The sequence below is a fragment of the Tupaia chinensis genome, unplaced genomic scaffold, assembly GCF_000334495.1.
Source record: "Tupaia chinensis unplaced genomic scaffold, TupChi_1.0 Scaffold138407_1, whole genome shotgun sequence".
NCBI classification, from domain to species: Eukaryota; Metazoa; Chordata; class Mammalia; order Scandentia; family Tupaiidae; genus Tupaia; species Tupaia belangeri.
The window spans coordinates 351,424-358,104 of record NW_006198305.1 but is presented as its reverse complement, the minus strand read 5'-3'; positions in this window follow the sequence as shown (position 1 = coordinate 358,104).

Here is a 6,681-nt window from a genome sequence, read left to right as displayed (position 1 = left end):
AAAAATCTTTGCAAAAAAAAAAAAAAAAAAAAACCAGTCATGGGCTTGATTTTTTTCCCCTCCATTTTGAAAGCTGTTTAGCCTATTATTATAGGCATCTTAATGGTGACATTAAGTCAGGGGAAGAAAAGGACTCTTCTGCTGTATTTTCCCTTTGTCTGACCTTCTGGACAAATTGCTATAAAAAACAGGCTTCCATCCTGACCTGCTTTTCTGTGATACCTGACAAATTGTCTCAGATGTTTCTCGCCTAGGTCTCCCAATACCTTATCACTGCTGCATTCTGAAGAACTGAATGCAGGATGAGTTGATGTAACGGGGTTTCTGTCATCCCAGATCTCTGTTACATGTAAGATTATAAGAAGTCTCCTGTCTTGTGACCTGGAATGGCCCAGTAGAATGAATAATTCACCACATAGTCTTCTCCAGTCATTTATTTATCCCTTACCTTTTAAAAATGGAGGTTTTCTATCAAATTAAAAAAAAAAGTGGGTAAACAAGTTTTCAGATTTTGTTTCTTACATACCTTAGTAGATTTCTGAGCTATATAAATGTGCAAATGAAAGCCTTCTGTCCCTAGCCATTTGGCTTCCACTGTGCAATTCATTTGGTTATGTCTCCGTCTATCCTTTTTGATGTAACAATTGTTGATGTGAGAATGAATTGTAATGTTCCTTGTCTGAAATCTAACTGAGTGAGGGATGCCTGAGGAATGCAATGATTAGGGTGTGTGTGTGTGTGTGTGTGTTTGGGGGGGTTTGTGGGGGGGGGGGGGGGGGGGAGCGGAGATTGCTATGTGGAGAAAATAAATTGTTTTATTTATTTATTTATTTTATCAGCATCAGTGGAAAAATTGCCAGCCAGTGCACAGAACTTTTAGTTAAGGAGAAACAAACAAAAAAAGTCCTAAGTTATAGTTTTCCACAGGAACATGATAATAATTCATTAAACTTTAACAATTTAATCAAGGAGTCAGTGATGGTGGGGGGCCTCTGTGTGAAGCACGGAAAAAAAATCACTGAGGTTTGGTGCAATTTTCTTGCTTTTAATCTGAAGCTCAGAGTGTTTCCAATCATCCTTGCTTCACAGTTGGGAGTTTTTCCTTGGTGCTCGCATAGATTGTAGAAGGAATGATAAAACAGCTGTTATCAGGCTGTGTGAGAATCTATCTCTTACCTCTCCACAATAGGAGAGTGAGGTACAGATGTTGTTTAATAAAGAACTTAAGAGAACAAGGTCAGCCTGGTGAACACAGACTGTAATTGCTCAAGTGGGGGACACAAGTTGTACCCCAAAGAGGATTCTCTATGACATCTTTGGCTTTTCTGCTTGAGACCTCTGAGAGACAAGAATAATGATATCTATGTGTATATTGATGTGTGTATGAGTAAATAGGGAGGGTGGCAGGTGGCGGATTCGAGGGTCATAAAATGTTTTATTAGCTTTTCCTTTATCTTCTAAATTTAAGACACTGTGGTAAAAGAATAGTCCCAAGAGTTCAGTCTTCGACTTTTCTTGAACAACTCAATACTCCCTGCTAATCCACCTGCCAAACAGCTTAGAAGCAAATGGAAAATATGAGTATGTGAGGATGAACCAAATACCTTGTTCATTATAGCATTTTAATGGGCAGAGAACAAGAGGGTTCACTCAGATGTCTCTTGGGATAGCATCGAAGAACTTTTGCTCACAGTAGTCTAGGAGCTGACAAAGACTTTCCACCTATCCAAGTGCAAGGCTTTATCCCATTGGTGAGCAAACAAATCACATATTAGTGTAAGAAAGAAAAGAACCTTAGGAGATGAGAAAGTCTCATTTTCTTAAAGTACTGTCACTTTTGTCTATTTCTTCAGTGGTAAAAATAAAATATGCTCATTGTAAAACACAAAAGAAACCAACCAAGGAACAGAAAAAAGAGAATGTATCTTTGAGTTGTAATGTCATCATCCACGGTAATTCTTAATATCTTGGCACATGTTTTTCTATACTATTTCTTACACATGTGCAAACCATCTCCCACACATACACTCAACTTTTCTATAATAATAGAAACACCACATTCATATTATTTAATAATCTGCTACTTTCACTCGACAATACACTATAATCATTATTTTACGTCAATACGTTAAGCATATGTCATCATTTTTATAGCCACATGGTGCTCGATTGCTTGGATTTACATTAGTTATTTAGCTGTTTCCCTATGGATGGACATTTAGTGTGTTTCCACAATTTTGCTATTATAATAACTTGTGTGATGAATACCTTTGCAATATTTTCTTTTTTTAACACGTGACAAATTATGTTAGGAAACAGAATTTTGGAAAAATATTGATAGCTATTGGCTAAACTGTCATCTATAGATGTTAAAACAATTTATGTTCCTGGCAATAGTGTCTTAGAATATCTGTGTTTCCTGAAACTCTTGCCAACATTAGGTTTTGTGTTTTTTCTTTTAAAATCTATGTCAGCTGCTAGATTAAAAATATTAAGTCATCCTGCTTAGCATTTATTTTGTTACTGTTAAGAGTGAATAACTTTTATATGCGAAATGCAGTTTGAATTCTTTCTCTACGATCTGCCTTTTCATAGCTTTTGCTCATTTTTTTCTACTTAGATATTTATATTATCCTTATTGATTTTTAAGTTCTCTATGTATTAAACTTATTATTTTGTTGTGAATTTTCCCTATAATCTCCCATTTGTTGACTGTTTTCAAAAACTTCGTTAATGATGTTTTTCGTCAAGCAGAAACTTTAAAATGATATGTGATCAAACTTATCAACTTTTTTCTTTTTGTGAATTTGATCATTGGTGTAATTCCCAGCCAAAGATTATATCAATTTTGCTTATATTTTATTTAAATACTTTTGTTATTTATGTGTTTCTATGTTAATCTTTTAATCAAAATGTTTCATGCTATACAGCATGGGTTAGGAAGTTAACTTTTTCTCCTTAAATGTTTAGTCAGAGTCTCCATTATAATTTATTACATTTTATATCATTTCATTTTCCTTTGAGATGCTTTTTTTATCAGATTATAAATTCTGATACATACTGGGTCTACTTTTGAATTACTCTTCTGTTAATCCATTTAATCTGATATCAGTGTCACACCCTTTCAAAATTACAAAGAAATATATTGGGTAGCTGGCGGGCATATCCTTTTGTCTCTTTGTAGTTTGATTATTAAATCACATTCCCATAGCAGTTAAGAACATGAATTTAGAGGTTAAGGTTGCTGAGCCTTGAAACCAACTCTGCCACTTACTAAATACATCACAAGAAATTATTCAACTCTCTCCTAAATAACTTGAGTTGATTTCTTCCTATGTAAAAGGAACAAAAAATTCATAGCTCACAGAGTTGTTGTGACAAGTGAAATAATTGAGGTAAAACCCTTTGCGCGGGGTCTGGAAAATAATATCCTCCACAATATCTGCTGGTTCATAACAGAAAGACAGGACATGCTCCCTCTCATGATTTTACTGTGACTTTGTTGGAGAGAATATAGACATGAAAGGGAAATTATTTGATTATTCACCATAAGGTAGAGATTCACACTCCAAATTTTCTAGAAGGAGGCTGACTCAGGGACATGGGCAGGGACAAGGCAGCTCGCTGCTCCAGCCAGACATTTTAGGACAACGGTGTCTTGGCTTGGTCATCTTTACGTTGGAATTGGGTTTCAGCTTTGTAATTCAGTTGATCTGGAGTTAGTTCAGATCTGGAGTATCAACTCATGCTGTGACCCACACAGCTGAATGTTTTTCCTGAATAGGAGCAGCTGTGGATTAGAAATAAACAGAAATAAACACACAAAGACACACAAGTAGAGAAAAATAAGAATCGGGTGGTCCAGACTCCTCTGATGGAGGCAGCCATGGCCAGGAGTCGTTCTCAGGTTTATTCTTTCATAGGGCAAAAGCGGGAAGGGGAAGCAGAATCCAATTCTGTTTTTAGATGTTAATCAGCTGAAGATGTGAAACCTCTGGTGCCCTGTGGTCCTGTACAAGCTTTCTCTTATCTTATCAGGCCTTCTCTGGCTAACACATAGTCTCCTTTAACTGATAGCGCCTTGCAGTTTTGACAAAGAGGCAGACACGTATCTTTTGTTAAAGGCTTTTGCTAGCCTTTCAGTGACATCCCAAAGAACCATGTTTCTGCATGTGTTTAAAAGTCACTATTGTTTTGCTCAGATCTGGATGCTCCCTACAAACTGACATCTATCAAATGTTTATTTAGAGTGTTATCAGATCTGAGAGGACACACACCTCTAATTAGATAGGACTGACTATTGGGTCATTTTTCCTGTCTGGAAATCATGTAACCTGCTTTCTGCTGACCATTTTCATAAGCACAATGTAATCTTCCTTCACCCTCATTTATTATGCTACCCATTGCCTAAGTTTCTTACATCAGATGAGTGGTACATACTGCAGGTGCTCAGAGGCAGTTGTGACTCACCCAGGACACTCTCCCTGTTGGAATCTGATTCACCAAAATTGCTTATGAATATGGTTTTCCCCTCACTGTGAAGTTTGCCTTTAAAAGCCAGTATGACTCTAAAACTACTTGAAATAACTTAACTTCTTAGATCCATTTTCTATTCCTCAATCCATTTACAGTGTCTATTCCTTGTTCTCTTTTGGGTGAACACTGATAAATTCACATTCTTTGGCTTTTCCATTCCCTACACATTCACTTTTCTTCTGTTGACATATCTCTTTTTCATATTCATGGACTTTGACAAGTTCATGGAAAAGTGAATGGAACTATGAATTTATTTTCATGCAAAATTTTTTGAAATTTATGCACAGTGTCTTTATTTATATAAAATTCATTTTCCATAAGCTTTGGAAGACTCCTTGTATTGATTCCCAATAGTTGATTAGGTTATAACTCTCATTCATTCCCTACATTCTAGTTATTGGATTCCTAGGTCTATACAGTGACACATTTATACCCAAAGTCTTGAGATCACAGAACAGGCTAATCCCTTATATGCTAACTTTTACTACCTTTCATTTCAGTGGGTGCTCATTTCCCAACCTCATCTACAAATCAGAGTGGATGCTTGAGTATAGCAGCCAAGTGAGCAGTGATTTCTTTTGTGCTACTAAAAGGAATCTTTTTTTTTTTAAAGAATTATTTATTTAATTTTATTTATTCATTTATTTATTTTAATTTGACCAGAGAGAGAGAGAGAGAAGGAAAATGAGAAAGCAAGCCATCAGATCCGGGACTTGAACTATGGTCGGCCATGTGGGAGTGTCCAGTGGCTCAACCACCAATGCCATTCGCTGGCCCCACTAAAAGGAATCTTATATTCTCTTCTTAGTTCCATTTTCTTGAGGAGACACAAGACAAGGGAGTTATGCTATCAATATGGTAATAACAGGCTTTATTGTTTTAAACTGTTGTAGATAGATAGAGTTACTACTAAGTCATTGCTTATACACATATTTTTCATCCTCTATTCATTAGAATGTCTTTGAGTTCTGTGTTATCAGAGACAATCAGTATTTATTGGTATCCACTGGATGTGTGACACTGGGATAGGTACTACGAAGAGCACTTATTTAGAATGAAGCATCACAAGGGAGGAGGAGGACTGTTTATCTCTAAAGTTCACCTCTCTACCTTTCACTGGGTCAGACCACCAATTTGGCAAAATTATCCATTTTGTTCTATGGGCACTGTTAGGATTTTATTATGTTTATCCTGTGGACTCTGCAATCTGGACTCTAGATGAATTTGCAAATGTAATAAGAAAAGATAGTCCCTTCTATTGTATTTAAATTTTAACATATAGGAAAAGGCAAGAAATACTAGTATTTGGAAAGCAGCAAAGTTTTCTAAGAAATTAGACGAAAATTAGGCACATGTTGTGTGTGTATGTATATCAGGTAGCATGAAATATGTCTACATTCATTTTAAAATGTATGCAGTATGGGGCCAGTGGGTAGTGTAGTGGCTAAGGCTCTGGACTCCCACATAGCCAACTGTGCAGTTTGAGTCCTGGACCCAGTGTCTCAAAAATCACACTGGACATGTGTGCATGGGTGCCTAAAATCTTAAGAAGAGAATAGAGGAGAAGGGATTGTGATGTGACCATCCCTCTGGTGGGGGCGTGATTTCTCACTTTCCTTGTCTTGGTATCTCTCTGATGAGCGCACATGTCATATAGCAAAAAAACCAAAAACAAAACCAAAAACAAACAAACAAAACCCAAACAAAAAGAAACCCATGAAAATAAAATAAAATAAAATAAAAATGAACTTTATTTAAAAAATGTATGCTGTGAAACATAATGCGAAACTTGTAAACATTTCTAGACTAATTGCTGAAATAAACTTAGCTTACCGTACTACACATAATGTTCTGGAATTTCAGGTGAGACCTTAATGTTCTCTTCTGTGAGTAGTTTCTGACTTCTTGGCCTCTTGGCTTCTGATCAGTATATATTCTAAACTCCCAACTTTCTAAGTTTTTAAATTTATCAATCATCACAGAATTGGGCTAAGCCATTGAACAAAGCATTTCATTGCAATGAAATACACTTTATGTACATGAGAGTCATTATTATCACTAACATAAATATCGATAACAAATGTTACTGCATGTAATCCCACCACTTAATATATTATAGTATCTAGATATTTATTAAGCTTTCAT